Source organism: Aedes albopictus, chromosome 2 (genome assembly GCF_035046485.1).
Source record: "Aedes albopictus strain Foshan chromosome 2, AalbF5, whole genome shotgun sequence".
NCBI lineage: Eukaryota > Metazoa > Arthropoda > Insecta > Diptera > Culicidae > Aedes > Aedes albopictus.
Window position 1 is genome coordinate 401,528,882 of NC_085137.1, and position 25,363 is coordinate 401,554,244.

Consider the following 25,363-nt stretch of genomic DNA (forward strand, 5'->3'; position numbering starts at 1 on the left):
TTGTGTGAAGCACACGCTTTTTTCGCACCGCACGGTGCATGCCGCCAATCCCTGCCCACAACTCGTTCAGAAAATCTTCCATGGAATGTTCCCGGAATTGCTTCATGGATGCCTTTAGAAAATGTAGGACTAACTTTCAATTCTTTCAACAATTTCGCCAGGGATCCTTTATGAAAATATTGCATGGATTGCTTCAGAAAATCCTAAGGGAATTTCTTTAAAAAAAAACTCCCTTTTAGCTCCAGAGATAACTCTAGAAATTTCTCCTAGAATTTATCTAGAACATTTTCCCTGAATTTCGTAAGAAATTTCTCAATGGATTCCTTCAGAAAACCCACCGGAGATTTTCTCAGAAAATCTTCCAGGATTCCAATTCTTTTTATGAATTCCTCAAGCCATTCCTGCATAAAAGAACTTCGAAATTCCTTCAGAAATTACTCCAAAGTTTTCTTCATAAAGTCTTCCAGGCTTCCATTCGGAAAACTTTCAAGGGTTGCTTCCAAAATTCCTTCACAATTTTCTCCAAGGATTCCTTTCGAAAAACTTTTACGAATTACTTCCAAAGCTGCTTCTTGAGTTTCTTTAGAAATTTACCCAGCGATTCTTCTAATAAACCTGTATGGATTGCTTAAGAAATTTCTCCTAGATTCCTTCTTAAAATCTTCAAAGAACATCAAAAAATTCTCCAAAAACTCCTTCAGATATTTCTTCCAGACTTTTTTTCGGAAATGTCTACAACAAAAATAAGAAAATCTTCAATGGATTCCTTAAAAAAAAAATCGCAAATTTCTTGAGTGATTCATTCTGATTTTTTTCCAAAGATTTTTAAACCAGGAAACCTCCCAAGGAGCTTTTCAAAGTGCCTCGATGGATTCTTAAAAAAAATCTTTCAGGAGTTTTTCCGGAAATGTTCTCCAGTAATTCCTTCAGAAATTTTCTTTAGTGCCACTTAAGGAATTATTTTGAAAATAATTACAAATGATTCTTTAGAAACTATTCCAAGAAACTCTTTGGAAACTCCACCACTTGGAATTTATTTCATCCTTAACCCTCGAGCAGTCACGTCTTCGGCCATCTTCAGCGACACCACGCACACCCTATGTTCCACATGCGTGCTTTTTTCATTATGCGTGTACTCAGTACACGACGCGACCGCTCTCGGGTTTAAAGGCTTCTATAGGTATTTCTCGGAAGTGTCATTGAGATAACTATCCCTAGATTTCCACAGCATTTCCTCCATGGATCCCTTTAGAAAATCGCCCAGAGATTCCTTCAGGAATCCTACTAATGGTTCTTTTTTAAAGTGTACTTCAGGGATTGCTTTAACGATCTCTCCAGTGGTTTCTTCAGAAATTTCACTAAGGATTCCTTCAAAAGCTTCTTAAAAAAACCTGAAAAATCTCGCATGAGTTGAAATTTCTTCAAAAAAATGCCTTCATGAATTTCTTCAAATTAAGCATCCATCAAAACATGTTTTTAGGCATTCCTCCAAAACCTTTTCGAAGGATTTCTTCAGAAAACGCTCCATGGAAGGAATTATACCGTGGAATTTGAACTGACATTTTCCTAGAGTGGTTTTCAGGAAGATTTTTGAGATTGTTGTTGTATTAAATTAATTTTCCGAGTATTCTTCAATAATTTCCTCCAGGTATTTTACAGAAATTCTTCTAAGGATTCCTTCAAAAATTCCTCCAGGGATTCTTGTAAACAATCTTTCAGGGATTCACCCGCAGTTTTTCTTCAAATATTGCTTCAGAAATTTCTTAAGTGCTCCTTCAGAAATTCTCGAGATTTTTTTCAGGAAAAGTTTTATTGGTTGCTTCAGAAACTTCTCTAAGAATTGCAATAGGAACTCCTCCAAGAATTTCTTCAGGATTTTCATCGAGAATTCATTCAGGGGTTTCTCAATAAATTTGTCCACGAAATCATTTGCAAAACCATCCATACAGATAAGCACCAACTTGTTACGTGAAGCTACGAAGCTCTCCAACATTGGACAATAATCAACTTTTTTAGAATGAGTGTTATCAGTTTCGTACCTTTTAATTCCGCCCTATGTTGCTTATCCTTTGACAGATACGCGTATTTCGACTACCACTTGTAATCTTCCTCAGTGTCAGTTATCCACTGAATATGCCTAAATAAGCAGAACTGCGTCAATATATTCCGAATTCCATTGATTTTGAGAGGCCTTTTTTTTTCAAGAATTTCTCAATTCGACTCTTTTGGGACTTTTTGAAAACCCCCTCCAAAGTTTCCTTTCGAAGTTTTGCCAGGGATTTTCTGGAAAATAACTTCAGGGATTACTTCAGAAATTTCTCCAAGAACTCGTTACACCATCTCCCATTGATTGCTTCCGCAATAACTGAATGGATACATTTAGAAACACATTACATTTAAAAAAAATGTCAAGGATTCATTGAAACATTTCTCTAGGGATGCTCTATTTATTTAATTTTTTACTTTTTTTTCGTGAATTTTAACTTAGGCTACTTTTTTACAAAGAGGGATGCTCTATAAAGATCTTGCATGGATTGCTTCAGGAAATGCTAAGCAAATTTCTTCAGAAAACTCTAAAGTTGACTTTTGAAACTTCTCCATAGATTCTTACCTAAATCCTTCCGGAGATTCAGAAATTCCTCCAGCTAATCCTTTGTAAAACCAGAACTTCAGAATTGTTTCAGAAATTTCTTTGAAGCTTCCTTCATAAAGTTTCCTAGGTATTTCATTAAAAATCTTTAAGGATCGCTTCTGAAATTCATTCTGGAATTTTACCAAAGAATGCTAGAAAATCTTCCTTAAATTAATTCATGTGTTGTTTCCTAGAAATTTTTCCATAGATTGTTTTAAAAACTCTTCAAGAATTACTCCAGGAAATCCTTTTAAACCCTCAAGTGATTGTGCAGTTGTGTTTCGCACAACACATATAAAAATCTTACTTTTTGTTGTCGGCATTATCGTGGTGCTTTCGGAGGTGGCCATCTGCGCCCAGATTTTCTACAGAGATGTGTCCAAAGATTTCTTGAAAAGTTTCCAGAGATTCGCTCTTTTGGAGATTTTTTGAAAATTTTGCCAGGATTCCCTCGCAAATTATTTCGGTGATTTCTTCAGATGTTTTTCGAGAATTCTTTTAAAAATTTCACCAGCGGTTTCTTCAGAAGTTGGTTAAGGTATTCTTGCAGAAACTATCCCAGTTACTCCTTCAGGAATTTCTCCAGGAAAATCATCTTGTTTACTTTGGAAATTCTCGAAAGAATATCTCTAGGAATCCTTCAGGGATTCCCCCAGCGATTCTTGCATGATTTCTTTCAGTGGTGTAAGCTGGAATTCCTCTAGGAATTTCTGCAGAAAATCACACAGAGATTTCTTCAGCAGTTCCTCAGATTATTCCTCAATATTTTTTATTTTTTTTCAAGAATTTCCTCTATTGGTACCTCAAGAAATTTCTCCTCAGAATCTTTAAAAATATTATTTACAAAAACACTACCAAGCGAAGGTTTAAGGTGAATCGGTCTACCTTGATTTTTTTGAAGGGAAGTCGTTCCACGAAGCCTCCCAATTCCTCTTCGGAGCCAATTTATCGACCCTGAGGCCCAGGTAAAAGCCTGGGTGGCCACAATAGGGTGGCCCAAGTAGTAATACATTCTAACAATTGTAAATGAAGGTATGCCTGTACAAATTCCTAAAGGAATCTTTTGTATAATTTCGGACGAATCCACTATTTGGATTTCTTAACAAATCCTTGAAAAAATCCTAAAAAATCGCTGAAGAAATTGGTGAAGTTTTTTTCAAAAAGTGCCCAAAAGATATTTTGTAAGAATTTTTGTAGAAATCCGTTGAAGACTTTTTTAAGAATCTTTGGAGACATCTCTGTAGAAAATCTGGATGGAAAAATACCTGATGGAATCCCTAGAGCATTTTTTTAATCTTTGGAAGATTTTAAGAAGGATTTCTTCGAGCAATTCCTGATGAATTCCCAAAAGGATCGCTGGGGAAATTTCAAGATGAATCCATAAAGAAATTTTTGAATTAACTCATGGAATAAATTCCTTGATGAAATTTCCGGAATAATTTTAGAAGCAATTCTTGAAGATTTACTAAAGAAATCTCTGGGAAATTTTGTGCAGGACCCTTGAAAGAAGTTTTTGAACTTATTCCGACATTTTGATCGCTGGATCGCTGGAGGATATATGAAAGAAATTGTTATCGTGGAACATTTTCCGAGAGAATCTCAAGAGAGATTTCTGGAAGAATCCATGAAGTAATTTCTGCGAGTTCAAGGAATGTTCACTAGACAAAATCTAGGAGAAATCTCTGGACTTATCTCAAGAGGAATTTCAGAAGGAAACTCTGGAGATTTCTTTTTGCTAAAAGTCTAGTTGGAGAAATTTTTGAAAGAATCCCTGGAGGAATTTCTATAAGGATTCTCAGAAAATATTCTCAAAGAATCTACAGAAGGACTTTTAAAGGAAACTTCTGAGGAGTTCCTAGGAAAATTTATCAAAGAATCTCTAAAAAAATGTTTAAGGAATTGCTGGAGATTTTTCTAAATGGCTTTGTGAAATATTTTCCAAAAAAAAACGTAAGGATTTCTGGTGGAATCACTGGAGGATTTTCTAAAAGAATTCATGGAAATTTTTGTATAAATGATGGTTTTTTTCAAAGATTTCTTGGGAAAATTTTGGTACCTCTAAAGGAAATTCCTATTAAAACTCTGAAGATATTCTTGGTGGAATCTCTAATGAAATTCTTAGAAGGGTTTCTAAAGTAACCAATGAGAACTTTTCCAAAAGAATTTGTCGAGAAATTCTGCAGGAGCCCTGAATGTAAAGGATCGTTTCTTACATTTTGCGGATCGCTTTTCTATTTTATATTCAACATTTTCTACTTTTAAGATATCATTCCATGGGTCGTTTCATCCGTTTCATGGAACAGTTAAGGAAATTCTGGGATTACTTGGGCCATTCGACAAATTCCCACAACTTTATGGCTTATGGTTTTATGGTTTGCTTCTAATGAATATTGGAAACTCACCAATAGATCACTTGGCAATTTTTCAGGGATTATTTTATAAGTTTGCGTCACAAGCAATAAGCTGCCAATATTCCTCCATGAATTCTTTCAAAAATATACAAAAATATCTTTGTAAATTTCTTGAAGAATTTAAATAATAATTCCTTCTGAAATTCATTCAGAAATTTCTTCTTAAATTTCTCCAGCAATATTCAAATCCCTTCAGTAATTTCTATAGTGACTCCTCTACTGTTTCTAGGATCTCCAGGAATTTTGGCAGAAATTTCTTGCGAAATTCTATCAAAGATTTTTTTTAGAAATTCCAATAAAAGTCCTCCAGAAACCACATGAGTAATGATTAGCTATTTTTTTCAATGACTGATAGTAAATCGTTTGTTTTGTGAAGGATAATAATTGCCACATTGTTCTGCCCTTTCAAAAAAACATTCTAGAAAGTTGTGAACACCAAGTGCAGGGAAGCATGGATTGGAATGATATGCGGAGGTTTTACGCAATTGTGAATGGTGTGCGGCGCACAGATGCGTCAGTTACCGTAATATACAAGGAAGTTTACTGGCAGACAAAACAATGGTATCAGCTAGATGGAAGAGGCACTTCGAAGATTTGTTGAACGTTAACAATGAAGCTGTTAACAACATGATTAATTACGATTTTCTCAGTAAACCAGTTCTGTTACAAATTCAGCTTACAAATACTTTGACATGTCATTTTTTTAACTATCAACACCTTATCTGCAAAAAAATCGCATTAGTTTGTGTTTATGAACCGGTCTAAGAATTGCAATCATTACAATGGAGCACACACCGAACTTGAATGGACAACTTCCAGGATTTATTGCCGTGCCAATGAATATCGAGCAGTTAATGAGATTTTTCTTCTTTTCGAAAAGATCAAACAAGCTTTTCTTTCTCCATAAACTCTGATCCGCGTACCAAAACCAAACAGTGCAATGCCATCGCGTTAGTTGTCCTCAGTAGCAGTCCTCAGTAGATGCTCCCAAAACTCGTCGTTGCCGTAGGTAGATTATACACCACGTCGGTCTCCAGATGAATGGTGGATGTGATGTCAGATAATCCGCGAAGCGGAGAATGTAAGTATAGAATAAACGCTGCGAGGCGGATTCGCTGTCGCTCTAGTTTTGCTGTTTCGGTGAAACCAGGTCAAAAGTCTTATCAGAGATGAAGAGACAACAGCGAAGATGATGGGCGGGCGATTGTCATCAGAGCTTCTTGTGTGAGCCGGTTATCTATAGGTTACAGGAGTTCCCGTGATAAGACTGAACATTGAGAAAACTGAAGATTGTGTTCAGCTATTTCTAAGATCATCAAATTATAAACCGACAACCGCACTTCACGAGATAAAACTGTAGTCTGAAAAGTTGGTGCGAGAGATGATCACTCCCTGGGCGCTTGTTGGTTAATATCGCGTCCACTATACCCCGTCTGTCTGATGGAGACAATCTCAAACGAATAATGATGATGGTTATTAGTTGGTGTGAAATGACAACACCATTGCATTGGGGTGGCAACTGCTGCCGGCAGAAACCGGTGATGGTGGACTTGGCTGTGTCAGCCATGGCTATTTGGTTTTCAATGAGCTCACAAGAGTGCTGATGCAGAAAGTCGTTCAATGGGGCATTACTGTTATGCCAACACAGATCAGACTTAAAATCCATTATTGTCTGAATGGATTCAATCTTAAAGAAAGCTTCAATCATAAAGTGTACAATGGCCCCAGCTGATCAGCAATATTTACGCCTAAACTTTAAGATTTAACAATGTGGTGTTTTTTGAGAAAATTTCTTCATAGGGTAACCCATGCTGTTTAAGGATAAGCGTCTTAAAATCCCGCTTCAACAGTGCATCAGAACTTCAGACGCACAAATCTCAAGAAGCTAGCTTCAAACAACAGTGCTTTTTATAATTATGTTCTTGCTCACTTGTAATAAGCTTAAAATTAGAAGCTCAGGTGCGCTGGTATTTTTTTACGAAGAGATTTGTGCTTTCGAAATCGTGAGTAGGTGCCAAAGTCGGCCATTGTGGCGGCCATTTCGGGATTTTAACAAGTCTATCCTTAAAACAGGTTTGTTTGAGATCCCTATGTTATGAGCAGGGATGCCATATATACAGATTTATCTGTATTATACAGATTTTTGAGCATCTGTTTGAGCTAGTGGGGCCATTTTATTTTTGTATGGGATACAGATTTTTCTCCCAAATTTTGTATGGGATACAGATTTTTGAAAAAAGCTATACAGATTTTTCAAAAAATCATCTGGCATCCCTGCTTATGAGGTTTATTTTAAAACTTATAATTCAAAATAGGTCCCAAATCTTTCCCCTTCCTATCCAAACGACAAATTCAAGTCTCAGGCAATCCGGCTGACAAAAGCCTCTCAAGGCGAAGATAACAAAGCTTCCGGAAATAAACCTTTTTTTATTTTTAATTGTTGTAAAGTAAGAGTTGTCTAGGGCAGCGTTTCTTAAGTAGCTTCTGTCAAATACTCTCTTGGAGAATCGGTAGAGTTATTTCTAAAGATTAGTTCTGTTCATTTTTAAAGGTCTTAGTATAGAGTATATTGAATATTGAAACTACTGTCTGCGTTTTGAAATTATTAGAACAATATGTTTTCAATTAGATGGTCTAAGATTCTGGTAAAATTTGAGATTTATTTCTAAAATATGTGATAAAATACATAAAATTGTTGGCGTTCTGTGGTGTTGCATGGGGCCAGGCTGCTTAAATTTATATTGGAAACCTGCAAACTTATCTCAGCTTCTTAAGACAATGAGTTAACTGAAGCTTATCATTCACTATATACCTTATTTTGACTTTTCAAACAAATGAATAGTGCCCATGTCAGTCCTAAGTTTCTAACATGATATATGTTATGAAAATACGTGCTGATGGGTCACCAAATTCTATGACAATCAAAAGTGATTCACAAGCTGAAAAAGTTTGAGAACCCCTGGTCTAGGGGTTTTCAAGATCATAACATAGTTCTACAAAGTCGGTAAACATTTAATTTTAAACAAATTTAAATTGAAGAAATACCTATATTCATAGAAAAGGGTTAGGGTGAAACCTGAAAAATAGGTTTTCTGTTAATAACTCTTATTTCTTGCCAAAAAAGCGCTGAGTCACCTAATTGACACTTTTATTGACACTTATTGACACTTTTATTGATTAAAATATGATGAATTTCCAAATAACACTTTGTACATATACAGATTTTTCATAATTTTTTGTAGTGAATATAAAACCTCAAACGAAGCTGCATATGAAAGCCATAGGTATAAGCTGTAACACAAAAAAATGGAAAAGTTTCATCAAGTACATATTGAGATAAAGTGTTTTAAAAATGTGTTCAAAAATCTACATATAACTTTCAAAAAACTTATTCGATCTCGCACAAAATTTTACCAATGGAGCTTTAATATATGGGTTAAAATTGTTCAAAATTTCAGCGTTTTTGATTGACGTATAAAAAAGTTATTAACATTTAAATGAAAAATTATTTTAACTAAAAAGTTGTTGAACGGACAATTGTTTGATATACTGTATATGTAATTCCGGAAAATTATTATTGATGCATATAATCTGAATACTTCAAACTCATCGGATTTGTTAAATAATTTATAGGAAGACCCGATATTTAGATGAATATTTTTAGAACATTACCGCATGGAACTTCTCTATCTACTTGGTATGACTTTCCAGCTGAGATAAAATTGGCTTCGCTGAACCTGCGCTTCAACAGTTATAATCCTGAAAATTTTATTGTTACTTACCATTTTGCAAATGTATATCGTGAAACATACATACACGCTTGAAATTCATAGTCATTTCAGTCAAAATAATTTCGTTTTGGATTGTTTCCTGAAATTGCTTCAGCAACATGTTCTTTAGGTTTTTTTTCTACAAGTCATTCTACGCAAGTTATTTCATAAAATTGTTGGTCACCAAAAAGTTTGTTTAGAAATATTTGCAATCATTTCTTTATAAATTTATCCAACAATTTCTTTAGAAATTCGTTCGTAATTTTTTAAATTATTTTGGCATTTTTTTTTTTCAATTGCTATGCAATGCTATCAGGTATTCTTCTGTTAACTAATCAGTGTGTCTACTCAATTATGAAAACTATACTTCTTGGCAAGTTTATGGAACTCAAAAATACAGTGACTGGCACAAAAAAAGATCCACCATATAGTTGGTACAGTATCTAATGAAAATTACCAGCAAAAATGATAAAATATACCTTAAAATGAATGCACTACATTCATTTTACATTAGGGGTTCTCACTTAACAGATTATATTGCTGCGTAAGCCATGATTTTCTGCTTATTTGAAATGTTTCATGATTTTGCGAATGAAATAATCAAAGATTGTCTTGGTGATCGCGACGTTTAATCAGTTTAATCAGTTTACGCTGTTGAGTGAATCCCCCTATTGTTTTAATAATCTTTGTTGAAAAATATTTGATTTTTGAAGGATAAGGTGAATTCTGAAAAGATTGGGAAAATTAGGGTAAAAGCTCCCTTAGTGGAGGTAGTACCAATAGTGGTGGTAGTGACAATTTAGCCCTATTTCGATCAAAAAGCTTGCAAATGACATTTTCAATAAATGCATCATACCTAATTGATAACATTTATTCAGTTTTGTGTTCAGGATTTGCCGAAAAACCTATTTTAAACAATGATTTTCCTTAATTTTTTTGCTCCCTTGCACCTATAGTGGTAGTAGTGTTCCTATGATGGTGGGTCCCATAAGAATTCAATGGTATGCGCCACTATAGGAACCATTGTTAGATTTTACCTCCATAATAGGAACCGTGTACCTATTGTTGGTGCAAGTGATTTATTTTCAAAAACTGAAATAAATAATGGTTTTTACATTTTTCCTAGCAAATTCAAGTGGAATACTACCGATTAACGCTTTCAGACTTTTTATTTTGTGGTATTATCAATTTTATTCAATTATTTTACTACATGGAGCTACTAATAGCACCACTATTGGTACATTAACCCTACTTAAAAATTGGGTGTGACAGAAAAAAAGATCCACTTATCCATTAATTCTGAAACTTCAAAATTTCGGTAAATTTTGACATGTTTAACTTCTTGGTATATGCTGTTGTGATGTTTTTGACATATGAAATTTATGTTGACATGAGTTTTATTAATTTTAGGGTGATATGGGGCGAGTTAATTTTTCATGGTTAATATAATGTGTAAAATTTTCCCTAAACTACAGAAATTATCTGTAAGCAAGAATGCTACTAATTTACAGTATAGCAATAATTCAGCTTGCAGACATACAGGGATGTACTTTTTGGGACAATTTTTAAGAGTTTTGGTTGACTAATGCCAAGAAATGCACATGTAGTGAATTTTTGAATAAAATTGGCCATAACTCAAAAACGAGAAAAAAGTGCATAAAAAAATTTGAGCGATTAAAGCTTCTGAAATAAACTTCTCAAAAATATTTTTTTTGAAAATTGTCCACGAGTTCGGGCATAGTTTTTTCGACTTTGCTTTACAAATTTTCTCAACTGTAGAAAATTTCGAGGAAATTTTTTTCCACTTCATATATGTTTTTTTTTTGAGAAAATTTTCTTTCATTTTCTTAAAAAACTTTGTTTCTACGATGCTTCGTTCTTGAGTTATGATTTTTCAAAGTATGTAGTGTCAGGGGAAAACAAAATATTTTCACCTGAGTTTTCCGGGAAAATACGCGTCCCTGAATTTTTCTCAATTTTCTTTTTGTTCATATATGCATGAGCCCTACCTGTGGAAAAAGTTTCATGAAAATCTGAGACCCTTCGGAGTGAATTTAATTGGAGTTATATTCATTCCTCCGAAACCTGTTTTATCAATTCAGGGATTCCCTCGACAATTTCTTTGGAAAACAGTTTGGAAATTCAAAAATATGTTTGTGAATTGCTGCAATAATTCTTATAAAATTTTTTCAGCTCCAAAGGGATTCCTTCGGGAAATTCTTATTTTTTGTTGTATCGAAAATTTCATAGATTCCCGTAACGTGGGTAGATCACCTTAGAACGGTGCGTTACGGTGTAAGATCTACCACATTGCATCAAATTTTAATCTTGCTATTTTTTTGCCAGATTAAAATTTGATGTATTTTTGTAATGGTTGTTTTAATTTATGTTTTGTTTTTAACTGCTAATAAACCTTTTTGTTTCAGGAGGATTCAGGTAATTTTATAGTATAATAATACCATGTTTTTTAAAAAAAAATAACTATTTAATAGTAACTGTAACGAGCGTATCACTTATGCCTATTTTAGTATATATTACTTAATCCTTTATTCTCTTTTCAGTGAAGAATCTTACCACCATTCCTGGCGCACTAATCAATATTTTTAGCAAATCACCGTATACATCACCATATTAATATGTACATGCGAACATGTTTAAATATCTATATCGTTATCTGGAAGCGTTTGGTACGGGAGGTCCACGCTTTCATCTTTCCCCTCGATTTCAAGGTGTAGAATGTTTTCAAATATTGACTATGTTGAAATCTTTCTATCCCTTGAAATCTTCTCTGCGGTACATGCTGCGCAGTTGGCCTGGCCGTTAGACAAGAAAAATGATAGACTTGAAAAGTCTTCATTTTCCAGGATGCATTCAAGTAATGGCTGCGTTAGTGTGAGATTAGATTAGATTAGATTAGTATCGAAAATTTCATAGATAGCTTGTACGGCAATATATCTAGTAATAAAATCCGCCAGATGGACCGTGACCGGTCTTAGCCAGTCGTCTGACGACACCACAAACAAAAAAAAAATAAATCCGCCAAGCAGAAGAGAATTTCTATAGAAACACTCCTAGAAGAAAGTAAAGAAAAAAAATATTTTTGAAAAACTGCATGAATTAGGAACTCCATAGAAGTTACCGAAATCATTTTTAAGAAAATTTCCAAAGGAAAATCCGACAAAAATACTCTGTTAAAGAAATCTTAAAAGAAATTTTCGTAAGCATTCACAAAGAAATTTCTGAGGGACGTGCCAAAGAATATGCTGAAGGAATTTTGGGAAAGGATTCCCAAAAGAATTGCTCGAGGAATAAAAAAAAGTAATTTCCAAACAGTTTTATAAAGGCATTGCTAGACAAATTCCTATAGGAATTGCTGAAGGATTACCCAAAGGAAAAACTGAAGGCGTTCCCAAAATAATTTTCAAATGAATTAACCAATGAATTTCCAAAGCAGTTTCTAAAGGAATGCGGAAAAATTATCCAAGATTTTTTCAAAAAATTTCTTGAAAAAAAATGCATTGAAAAAATGCATGACATTTTCAAAGGAATTGTCGATAAAATTCAAAATAAAAGTTTCGAAGTATTTTGTAAATTCCTTCAGCAAAAAATGTTGATGAGATTATTGAAAGATTCTTCAAATAAATTATTTATGAAATTCCGAAAGACAATTATATGGGATCTTCCGAATGATTTACGAAAAATATGCCCAAAACTGTTGCTTAGGGAATATCAAAGAAATTGACAAAAAAAACTTTAAACAAATTTTCAAAAAAATCTCAAAAGCATTGCCAAATTAAGCATTGGTAAATTAAAAAAAACACACACACACGCAATTTCCTGATTTGTTAGTATTTTTATGATAATTCCAAGATTGATTGCTCTCACTTTTCCTCTAGAAAAGTGTTCTCATGTACACGTGATTATTTTTTCTCCCCTGTTGGGGAAATCAAGCCACTGCGTCCAATAAGCTGAACTTTTGTAGCATGGCAACGTGATTGTTTTTAGGCAATAAAACACAAGAGTTGGCGTTTAAACTGGAAACACAAATTTCATGTATCATACGTAATTTTGTGAAAATTTCATTATTTCCAAAATTCAAACATCTAACAATCACCGTAAAGAAGTTGTCTTATTTGTTTTCAAAAATAACAGACAGAGGTGGCTCCGATGAACGTCAAATGTTTGAAAGTTTGAACGTAAAGTTCATATCAAAAACACAAATTTCCTGTACTGGACGTTATTTTGTGCAGAATTGTAGGTTTTGGAAATCAAAATTCTCTCAATTATCCTGGAAAATTGTTCTCAAGTACACGTGATTGTTGTCAAAGAAAAATATAACTCAGAGGTTCTAAAAAAAATCCTGTATTATATGAGGGGGTTAGAAGCAAAGGGGTGTAACCCGGGTAGAGCTTAATAACAAAAGAATGGCAAATTTTACCATTAAAACAGAATGTTTGAATGGCAAAATGTGTTATTTGTTTGTTTGAAATAAGAGTTAAAATAACAAAAATAATAACAAAATTTTGGTAGCAGAAAAACTTAAAAATAACTTATTTTGCCATTGTAATAACAAAGTAATGGTAAAGCATGCGGATTAAATTGAAGAACAAAATAAGTTATTATTGAGATATTGATAACAAACCAAGACCCAAATTAACTGTTATCGGTGAATAACAAAATATGACATTCTTGAGTTATTGATAACAGAATAAGAACAAATTTAGCTGTTTATGTGGCGATCAAAATAATGGTAGGTTTAGTTGTTCAAATTCAATTTTAAAATACATAATGGTAGATTCAGTTATTATTTCAAAGTAGCAGAAAAAGGGTAAAATGAGCTATTTCTATTAATTGTTTGAGTTCTCAATTAACATAAATTGATGTGCATCAAATAGAATCCATTGCGAATCAAACACACAGCTGAGAATTCGGATTTGTTTACTTTTGCGAGATACGTCGAATTGAAAAGTTATGCTTGAAATATACAATATAATAGTTAATGGTATATTAAGAGTAAAATATGTTATGGTGCCTAATGTTTATAAATAATTTCTCACAATATCAAAATAATGGCAAATTCAGCTAGGAATGTAAATTATGTTATTGTTTTGATATTTTATACAATTCATTATAAAAGGTGCTAAATTGCAAGTTTTACCATGATAGTAATTTTTGTTATTGATGTGTTATTTAGCATTATTCATGAATGACATATCAATGACAAGATTTGCTACGATTGTATATTTTGTTATTGATTTGCCATTTTAAGTTTTTCATAATAACAGAAGAATGGCAAAACGAGATATGATGGCAAAACCAGTTATTATTTTGTCCTTTGTTTGCCATTAGCCTCTACCCGGGAAGTGACAAAAAACAACGATTGAGTAAATGATTTTTAAAGTTTTTTACCAATTTTTCATCTCATACAAAATGTATGGAATTTCAACCCAAATTTCTACGTTTTATTGTAATTTTTCTAATCATCGTAAAAATAATCTTAAAAAGGTTCCTGAAAGCTTGAGTTTGAAGTTTTTTTTTTTTAAATGCTCAGCTCAAAATCGACAAAATGGTCACTTTCATCTTTTTGATTATAGGTCCCTCATATGTAATATTTATAGTCTTTAGATTGAGTATATCTAGATATTTGAGTACTCAAAGAAACAACTTTGGTCCAATCGATACTTCAAATATGTTATATTTATCAAGAAGGCTAGGAAAATTAATTGGTTCAGAAATTTTGCAAATCGGGCGAAAATTGGCCGAGCTTAAGCAAGCTCAAATTTCCATTCTCACTGTTTTGAGGCATGGCAGTGAGAGTGTTAATGCAGACAATGTGGATTATCTTCACGATACAAAATTTTGTGAAGATTTGTAAGAGATATTTCTCAAATATCCTATATTGTACGTAATTACGTGATATTTTTAAAGTGTTAAGGTTGAACATCTTTAAATATATTCGTTTATAAGTACAATTCAATATCAAAGTATGTATGGAAACCACATTACTTTGGGAATAATCCCTTTACAACTGCATTGCTCTGTTTTGAGGCATGGTAATCAGTGTAATTTATGTTATCAGTAGAAGTGTTAAAACCGGTGAGTCGATAAGGAGAGCGTCCAACTACCTCATCCCTTCACGGGTCAAGCGATGACAAAGACCGCCAGCTAAGAGTTGTGTGCTTAGCTGGTAGTGCAGCCTGGGCACTGTTGTCCTTCTGACTTCAGCTAGATTGAGAAGGTACGTCCCGAGCGTCACCAAGAAGGTGCGGCTTAAACAGCGTCTGTGCTGGCATCCAGCGGCTGAGTAAGAAACGCTGCACCACGCCCAGCTAGATCCAAGGTGGTAGCCCCATCAGCGTGGTCGTCCCAGTGTTGGTTAGGACGTTAAACAGAACTGGTACGATGGCCCTCCGGCGAGACAGGAGTGTTGGCGTAGGCCCAATAAGCCACCCGTAAAAATCCCCATTGCGAATAGCATAGGAGAAAATACGACTCGATACAATCGGCAAAGACCCACGCGACGAAATAAGGACTACGATTGGAAACTTGGAACATGGAATTGCAAGTCTCTTGGTTTCGCAGGATGTGACAGGGTAATCTACGACGAACTACATCCCCGCAACTTCAACATCGTGGCGTTGCAGGAACTGGACTGGACTGGACAGAAAGTGTGGAAAAGCGAGCATCGAGCGGCTACCTTCTACCAAAGCTGTGGCACCACCAATGCACTAAGGGCCAGAATCGCAATTTAGCGGAACTAAATTAATTACTCCAAAACGAAGCATTTCCGACACATGGTGTCATCGACAAAGTTGTTTGACATCAGCAGGATGCTCAGAACGTAGTAGTTCGCAACTCGTCCGCATAGGTGGCGCCACAATCTACCTTCTTTGTTTTACGTCCTAGAGACTTGGCGTCTTCGGTAAAGTTGTTTATTTTGGCAAAATAAACAACTCATTCTCAAACGTCAAAATTCCACGGCCTACTGTTTTCGAATTATTGCATATAAACTAGATTATATTGAAAAAAAAAATACAATAAAACACATAAACAGGTCATGAACATGTCAGTTTTGTGTAGCTTCAGTTTCACAATCTTCGATCAACGTCCTTTCCATCCCAAAAAATAAAAACCCACATGGTTTCTAGTAAAAAAGTCAAAATAAGCATAAACAACTGTTTTTTTGTTGATTGGTTTTTATTTTTCAAATAACTCGAAAACAGTAGGCTGTGGAATTTTGACGTCTGAGACAGAGTTGTTTATTTTGCAAGAATAAACAACTTTGCCCAAGACGCCAAGTCTCTAGGACGTAAAACAAAAAAGTTAGATGGTGGCGCCACCTATGCGGACGAGTTACGAACTACTACGTTCGCGACAACGTGTGATAGGGTGGCAGCCGATCAACGCAAGGATGTGCATGTTAAGGCTCAAGCATCCGTCATCATTTTTCGGAAAATAAAAAACAGTTTTCTCGCTGCAAATCAAAACAAAGATCATAAAAATATATTCACTGCATTATATTCCTTATGTGGAGTACAGTGAATGTATTTTCATAGCAAAACTGTTTGTTTTGAACGAAAAAACTGCTTTCAAATATGTTTGATGATGACGATGATTTCAATGACGAAAAGTTCAACGTTGAGAGTTAAAGGCCATTTCTTCAACTACAGCATCATCAACGTCCACTGTCCATGCCAAGGTAAGTAGAAGGGAGGTAGTCCAATATGTCAAATTGCTATATCCGCCATATTGGAAATGAATTTGACAGCTGGCTGCTCTGTTTTGGTTGAACAGCTTAGCATGCCATGGACATCAACTATCTCCAAACATTGTCGCATTTTCAAATGTTTCCAATAGGTTTCTACGGCATAGCAATAATCTCCCAAAAACCATAAAAATGCTTATTGTTTGCGAAATTGTATGCTATACTTCTCAAGAAATGGGTTCGTTGAAAATACGTACAGCAGGAACGTAATCGTCTATCCCGCACTCATGTTACCAATTCACATTTATGACTCTGAACGTCTCTGTGCAATGAATTCTGGTAGATTCTCCTCTAGCTGACGTTCCACGGCATCGGGAATAAAATGTAAGCATTTTGAAGCAAAATATATCAATGCCAAGAAGTAAACTCAAACATGAATTCGGAATATTTCCTTTTGGTCCGCCAAGTACGAGCGAGTTCTCCCGTCACAACATTGCTAGGTTCAATATTTCCCGAAGCTCCTCTCGAACAGTTGGAATGGTCATTATTTGAGCGGTCTCTTCCATTCTGAAATACATAAGTTAGAGGTTGAATAAAAGCTTCAGAATAATTCAAATAAACACTATGAAACAGGAAAATAAGGAAAACACATACCATCATCTTGCCGACGCTAGAGAAAATTTTCACAAACAACTCCTAGCAACCCCATAGAAACGTTTCATAGTAAGAGAAACATAAATAAACTCGTCGGCTAGCCAGATCGCAAACTCGCTAGCTGTCATTACCTCCTTCCCCGCCATGCTGCTCACCCCGCATCCACTGACTGCGTGTACCGAAGGTTACGTGGTAACAGATCTAGGAGTATGTGCACAGGACGAAAGACTTCCGGCCCCTGACCTCCAAGAGATTGAGGAGGAGGTTGGCCGGTTGAAAAACAACAAAGCCGCTGGAGCAGATCAACTACCAAGCGAGCTTCTAAAATACGGTGGAGAAGCACTGGTTAGAGCACTACACTGGGTCATTACCAAGATTTGGGAGGAGGAAGTATTACCGGAGGAATGGATGGAAGGTATCGTGTGTCCCATCTACAAAAAGGGCGACAAGTTGGATTGCGGGAACTACCGCGCGATCACACTACTACAAGATACTCTCTCAAATTTTATGCCGCCGTCTATAACCGATTGCAAGAGAGTTCGTGGGGCAATATCAGGCTGGATTTATGGGTGAACGCGCTACAACGGACCAGATGTTCGCCATCCGCCAGGTGTTGCAGAAATGCCGCGAATACAACGTGCCCACACATCACTTGTTCATCGATTTCAAATCGGCGTATGATACAATCGATCGAGAACAGCTATGGCAGATTATACGCGAATACGGATTCCCGGATAAACTGATACGATTGATCAAGGCGACGATGGATCGAGTGATGTGCGTAGCTCGAGTATCAGGGACACTCTCGAGTCCCTTCGAATCTCGCAGAGGGTTACGACAAGGTGATGGTCTTTCGGGCTTGCTGTTCAACATTACTTTATAAGGTGTAATAAGGAGAGCGGGGATAAACATGAGTGGGACAATTTTCGCGAAGTCCGTTCAGCTGCTTGGTTTCGCTGATGATATTGATATTATTGCTCGTAAATTTGAGACGATGGCGGAAACGTACATCCGACTAAAGAGTGAAGCCAGGCGAATTGGATTAGTCATAAATGTGTCGAAGACAAAGTACATGATGGCAAAGGGCTCCAGGGAGGAATCACCGCGCCCGCCACCACGAATTTATATCGACGGTGATGAAATCGAGGCGGTTGAAGAATTCGTGTACTTGGGCTCACTGGTGACCGCCGACAACGACACTAGCAGAGAAATTCAGAGGCGAATTGTGGCAGGAAATCGTGCTTACTTTGGACTCCGCAAAACTCTACGATCGAATAAAGTTCGCCGTCACACGAAGTTAACTATCTACAAAACGCCGGTCTAATCCGCGTCCTCTATGGGCACGAACGCGATTAGACCAACGCGCTCTTGGAGTTTTCGAAAGGAAGGTGTTGCGTACCATCTACGGCGGAGTGCAGATGGAAGACGGGACTTGGAGAAGGCGAATCGACAAAGTGGAGGACGATATGCGGACCCTACGCAGAGTGTGGAACTGGAGACAAACAGCCATGGACCGAGTGGAATGGAGACGTCTACTATGTACACTGTACAACAGAGGCCACCCCGGCCTTAGCCTAATCGGTAAGGTTAGGTAAGGTTGCAAAAATAAAAACAATTTTCTGTATTATATCCTCTCCTCTCCTCTTCTTGGCGTAACGTCCTCACTGGGACAAAGCCTGCTTCTCAGCTTAGTGTTCTATGACCACTTCCACAGTTATTAACTGAGAGCTTCCTCTGCCAATGACCATTTTGCATGCGCATATCGTGTGGCAGGCACGAAGATACTCTATGCCCAAGGAAGTCAAGGAAATTTCCTTTACGAAAAGATCCTGGACCGACCGGGAATCGAACCCGTCACCCTCAGCATGGTCATGCTGAATACCCGTGCGTTTACCGCCTCGGCTATATGGGCCCTTTCTGTATTATATGTTACACTTAAAAACTGTATTGCTCTGTTTTGAGGCATGGTAATCAGTGTAATTTATGCAATCAGTAGAAGTATTAATGAAATGTGGGAAGTAAATCCAACTGAAATCCAATCCAAAACAAATCCCAAATTCAATCTCAATCCAATACTCAGTGCTACTTAAAATCATTCCCAAATTATTTTCTCAAAAAATCATCAAACAAATAAAGCAAACCACCTTGATAGGCATCCCGTGAAAACTCTGCTCGTTCCGTCTACACCATCAAAGCAAATTAGGCCATCTCAGCTGTTCATCTGGCCGTCCAACATCCGACGACGAGAAAATAAGAAAAGTGAGGAGAACATCGCGAACCTTCTTCCCTCAAAACCCCCTCCCACACCCACCGCTTTCCACCCATTATGCTGGTCTGGGCCCATCTCGCTCCCAGTTATAGTCCGTTTTCAAAGCATATCTCTCCTACCGAATGGCAAAGGTAAATAAACAATCTCCCTAAAGGCCGGCGAATGATGGGGGCACAGCTGCTTGCAGAGGGGATCGCGGGCACGGGCGGTGGCCTCCAGAGGCAGGTTGCAGTGGCAGTAAAATTTATTATTCAGCACGCGCGGAAATTGATGTTTATGAGCAGCAGCCCGGTCGCGTCTTTGTCGTTGTGTCTCATGTCTTCCTTCGCAGCAGCAGCAGCAGGTCGTAGCCCCTCGCTCGAGGTGTGGGCGTGTTGATTGTGTGTCTTTTGGTTAAGAATAATGAGCGCACGGTTTTCCGGGGGCCGACGCGGGTTTATCCAAATTAATCAGATTGGAGAAATTAAGGCATATTTTTGGTAATGATATACACCGAAATTGCGTTTAAGGCTAAAGAGGTTGAATGAATTTCGTGTAGTTTGTGACAATGATGCCACTGTAGATGCTTGAGTGGCATTGCGCTCTTCTATTGTTTTTTCTATTATTTATATTTTTGAATACATTGTTTTTCGTTTATCTTTATAGTTAACCTAAATATATTCAACGATTCAACGATTTATCAAGAACAAAACACTGTTTTTATTCGTGGAATACAATGTTTTGGAGAATACATTAATACAGTCTTATAACCTTACCTGTAACTATTCTCCTCGTATGACGATGTTTGTCTAGTATTTCACAAAATTCTCCTAAACTGAACTGCTGCTACTGCTGGTTTTTGGTTTTTCCTCATGCGGTTATGCATCCACCATTTCTACTAGAAACTCGAAGCAACGAGATACCTTTGCATACCGTTCCAGCCAGGCTAGTTTACCGGAAACAGCAGTAGCGAGCCAAACGAATTGCGGTGTCGCGTGTCGGTGACGTTGGGAAAACAACTCCTCTCTTTCCCCTCTTGGCCACTATGCCCCACCACACGCACCGATAGCGCAGTCTTCTTCACAAAACGCTTGCCGTTGGCAAACAGTAGGGTTATACACTGTGGTTTCACTTTTCACCTCTCGCACCTTGTTGTTGTTGTTGTTGGAGTGAGACCTCACGCAGGAGGAAATGCACTACCCCGACAAAATTCACGAAATATTCTGGTGGTCTGGAATCTGGCTTACGTTTATACAGTAGTGGGTATACGGTCAAATACACGATACGCGATTTAGGCATTAGCCAGTACTTCACCGGTTTCCATCTGGAAAGAGAGCAGGAAAAACTGGAATCAGGATTACAGCTTCAAATAATAGATAAAAAAAAAATAGAAAAAGTCCCAATGTATAGTATTTGACATTTGTAACCGTTACAGTAGTTTTATTTGCTACGAATTGTAATATCACACATCCAAGTATTGTGTTCAAATCATTCTGAAGTTCTTTTGAGATAGTCCAGACCAACAAGAGAACTTCGAAGAGCAGGTCTTAAAAGTTACACTTGCAATAGTAACCGTGAATCTTTTGAAAACTTCAGAGCTATTCCAAAATGTGAAAAACTAAGTAGTCTGGGAGTGTTGAAGGTTGTCCGGGACAAACGCAGTGCGCAGGAGATGTGGTCAAGCCTGAGCGACGTTTTCGCGAAGAAGTCTGTGGCCAGTCAAACACTCCTGCGGAAACAGCTTGGTCGCCTACGGGAGCTTCGATGCGGTCCCACCTTTTGGCGTTCGACGATTTGGTGAGGCAACTCAAAACGGTCGGTGCGAATATGGAGGACAGAGATCTCGTGTCCCAGCTGTTCCTAAGCTTGCCGGACTCGTATGATCCCCTCGTGACGGCACTGTAAAATCTCAGGGAGGAAGACCTTAACCTGGATTTGGTCAAGCAACGGCTACTTGCGGAAGAGCAAAAGCGTGCTGAGCGCATGGGCGAAACCGTCGATGGTCAAACCGGCCACATGAAGAAGAATTGCAAGAAGAAGGAAGTGTATGCTGCCACGGGCCACAAAGGGGCGAGTTTCATGGTGAATCGTGTTAAACCATCCAAATCAAACGGCGGCGGCGTGATCCATTTCAAGCTGGATTCCGGGGCGAGCGATCACTTGGTCAATAGCCTGGTACACGGTTTATATGGGAAAATACAAAAAATGGAAAAACTCAAACTCCTGTATACTTTTTGACTTTCACTTTGGTCCCATATCAACTGTGCAAAATTTCAAATCGATCAGAAAATAGTTATTTATGCAACAAGTTGCAAAATGATGATTTTTTCAGCACGAGTCGTACATTTATCCAACGAGGCTTGCCGAGTTGGATAAATACGACGAGTGCTGAAAAAATCGAGTTTTGCAACGAGTTGCATACAAAGTTTTTTGTAATTGCGAAAATACTTAGTCAGTATAATCTTTCCTTGCTACACGAACTTGTATCAATAGGAACCACGTGCCACCATTCATGCGCGTCAGCGTGGTGCTTAGGTTCGATCAGGTAGGCTATGCCAGGGTAGGTGTCAGAAATTTGCAAGCTCCCGTCGTCGTCATACCGCAGCATGGGCAAGAGCAAAAGCAGTTTTAGCTGCTGTTTCTACGCCTGATTTGCTGCAGTAGTCATCAGAATCTGAATTCGAGCTGCTCAGAGGATGTAGAAGCAGCAGCTGTGTCTATGATAGCCACGAAAGTTGTCGAAAAGTGGGCTCTGTCAAAGGTGCCGAAAAGTGCTACTTTTCAGCACTCTTAAGAGTGCCGAAAAGTAGTACTTTTCGGCACTTTTGTTTTAGTGAAGAAAAGTAGGCCGTTTTATCATTGTAATCGCGAGTGAAAAGTAGGGGAAAACGCAACGAATTACAAAAACTATATTTTAGCGCCGGCCATTCTTAGTTTTTCATACGATTTACTATGGGGAAATTTTACTTCTTCAAAGAAAAATCGCTAGGAGTCACCCCTAGATCCCTAAAAATAAGTCGATGAATGATTTCTGTAGAAAACTTCACGAGGAATCAGACCTGAGAAAACTGCAAACCGATGCGACGTGCGTGGAAAAAGTTATTAAGCTTCCCCCGATCGATAAAATGACGAGATTTTATTATTTATTGTTATTCCTTACATGTTAAACAGCGTTGGCATGCCATTCGGTTTTCAGTCAATAACTTTTCCCACAGGCCTTAGATCGCTTTGCGGTCTTCGGAGGGTTGATTCCTCGTAAAATTTCCAACAGAAATCATTCATCGATTTATTTTTAGGGGTTAAGGGGCAACCTGTGGCGATTTTTCTTTGAAAAAGTGATTTTCCCCATAGTAAATCGTATGAAAACCTAAAATGGCTGGCGCTAAAATATAGTTTCTCCGATCGAGCTGAAATTTTGCACAGTTGCTATGGGACCAAAATGGAACTCAAAAAGTGTACAGGAGTAAAATGTCTTTTGGTGTCCCACACTATTGGTCAACGTGGCGACATTTTTCGACAAAGGACGGTAAGGACCTGATTGCGAAGGAAGAAGGGGTGATTAATGGCTACAGTAACCATGGCGTGCCTCTCAACGTGCAGAAAGTCCTGTACGTGGCGGACCTTCGAGACAATCTGCTCTCCGTGAAAAAGCTAGCAGCCGCTGGCGTCGAGATGCTGTTCCTCAAGAGCAAAGCCGTGCTCAAGAAGGACGGTATGACCATCGCAACCGCACCGATGAAGGGTAACCTGTACGAGTTCGATATCAAGGTGAGTCACTCAACTGCTAACGTTTGTCAGGTGGAGCAAAACCAGCTCTGGCATCGGCGCCTGGGGCATCTTGGCCAAGGTGGAATGGCCAAAATCGTGCAGAAGAAGCTGGCGACTGGTGTGGACTTCAAGCCTGGACAGAATCGATTCTGCGATGCCTGCGCCCAGGGAAAGAAGTACCGGGAAACTTTCTATGGAACGCGACCACTCGAGCGAATCCATTCGGAGGTTTGCGGTCCGATTGACCCGCCGGCATGGGATGGATCGAGATATTTTGTTTCGTTCATTGACGACAAGACGCACTTCGCCATGATATAAGTATACGATGAAGAGGAAGTAGGAAGTCTTCGAGAAGTTCCAGGAGTACGAAGCGCTCGTGTCCGCACAGTTTGGGATGAAGATTTGGAAGCTCACCGTGGACCAAGGTCGGGAGTATGGCTCGACTGCGCAGAAGGGCTTCTACAAGCGGAAGGGCATCCAGGTAGAACCAACAGTCGCATACACACCGCAACAGAATGGTGTGGCTGAGTGATTCACCGGACGCTGATGAAAAAAGTGAGGACCATGTTAATCGATTCAAAGATGCCCAAATCGATTTGGTGTGAAGCAGCGGTAACAACGGTGTACCTCATCAACCGCAGCCCATCAGCGGCATTGTCGGAAAGCGCCACTCCGGTGGGTTGGATCGGATCCAAACCGGATTTGTCGAAGCTGCGCGTTTTTGGATGCAAGGCCTACGCGAGGGTACCAGCTCAACTCCGCAAGAAATTGGATGCCAAGAGTGAAGCAGTCGTCATGATCGGTTACGCTCCCAACGGATACCGCCTATGGAACCGAAGAACCAGAAAGGTGATAATTGCTCGTGACGTTCGTTTCGACGAAACCTGTTTCCCGTACGCCTCTGAAAAGAAAGATGAGAATCCGTTAGCAGTGCTACCATCGTACGAGCAAGAGGGGGAAGATGAACCAGTGGAAGATCCTGTAGCGGATGTAGGACCACCGGGGAAGCCGGCGGTCTTCGAGCAGGCTAGCGACGACTAAACGGACAGCGACTCCGACGAACCGGAAGAGTACGATTCAGCTGGACCTTCTACCCCCGCGCTCCCTTAGCAAACAGAGAGACGCGATGCCCAGGGCCAGTCTTAAAGGCGAAGCGAACGGGAGCGCAAGTTACCGGGTAAGTTGCTAGATTTTTTTACTAGTTTCCAAGCAACCTCTGCCGCATTTCCTTCCCAACTAGATGTTCCTGAAACCTATCAGGAGGCCGATGACGATCGAGAAGACTGGATACAAGCCATTCAGGACGAGCTCCGCTCAATGGAGCAAAACCAGGTGTGGCAGTTAGTGCCATGTCCCACCAACGTGAAGCCGCTGAAGACCAAGTGGGTCTTTCGTATCAAGGAGGACGAAAACGGACAAGATGTACGATACAAGGCCCGACTCGTCGCGAAAGGATTCCAGCAGAAACCGGGACTGGGCTACGAGGAAGCGTATGCTCCGGTAGCCAAGCTAGCGACGATCAGGATCATCCTTGTGGTGGGCGTCCGCGAGGGCTTCTTCTTCCACCAGATGGACGTGAAGACTGCCTTCCTTCATGGTGAATTGAAGGAAACCATCTACATCAGTACTCCAGATGGCATCGCAGCATCACCGGGGATGGCGTGCAGGCTTCAAAAGTCGCTGTACGGTCTCAAGCAATCGCCGCGGTGTTGGAACCAAAAGTACACCAGCCAGATCGAGAGGCTGGGTTTTGTTCGATCGAAGAGGGTCTACTGCCTATACGTGAGGTACCAGGACGGGGACGAAGTGTACATCATTATGTACCTAGATGATCTTCTCATTGCGGGAAGAAACCTGAGCACCATCAAGATGTTGAAGAAGAAGTTGGCCTCTGTGTGCTATGACCGATTGCGGTGAGTTGCGGCATTTCCTCGGAATGCGGATTGACTACAACCGTAGTGGAGTCACCCTGAAATTATCGCAGTGGTTGAATATCGAAAAGGTTCTACGACGTTTTGGAATGACCGAGTGCAATCCGACTCGGACTCCGATGGAGAAACGACTCCAATTGCCTCGTGGTGGATCAACTGCTGGTGAGCCATATCGGGAGCTGCTCGCTAGCCTGATGTACGTCTTGCTCTGCGTCAGGCCGGACGTGTGTTATTCCGTTGGATA

General features: G+C 38.6%; 1 protein-coding gene across 4 annotated transcripts in view; it reads right to left on the reverse strand.

Annotated features, from left to right (window-relative positions):
• LOC109403681 (diacylglycerol kinase 1) overlaps window positions 1-25,363 on the reverse strand; it is a 598,539-nt gene that overhangs the window by 518,972 nt on the left and 54,204 nt on the right. For all 4 annotated transcript variants that reach the window (XM_062853302.1, XM_062853304.1, XM_062853305.1 and 1 more), the window contains one exon: window positions 20,197-20,744. The gene's annotated coding sequence lies outside the window, so the exon portion shown is untranslated. The remainder of the gene's footprint in view (window positions 1-20,196; window positions 20,745-25,363) is intronic.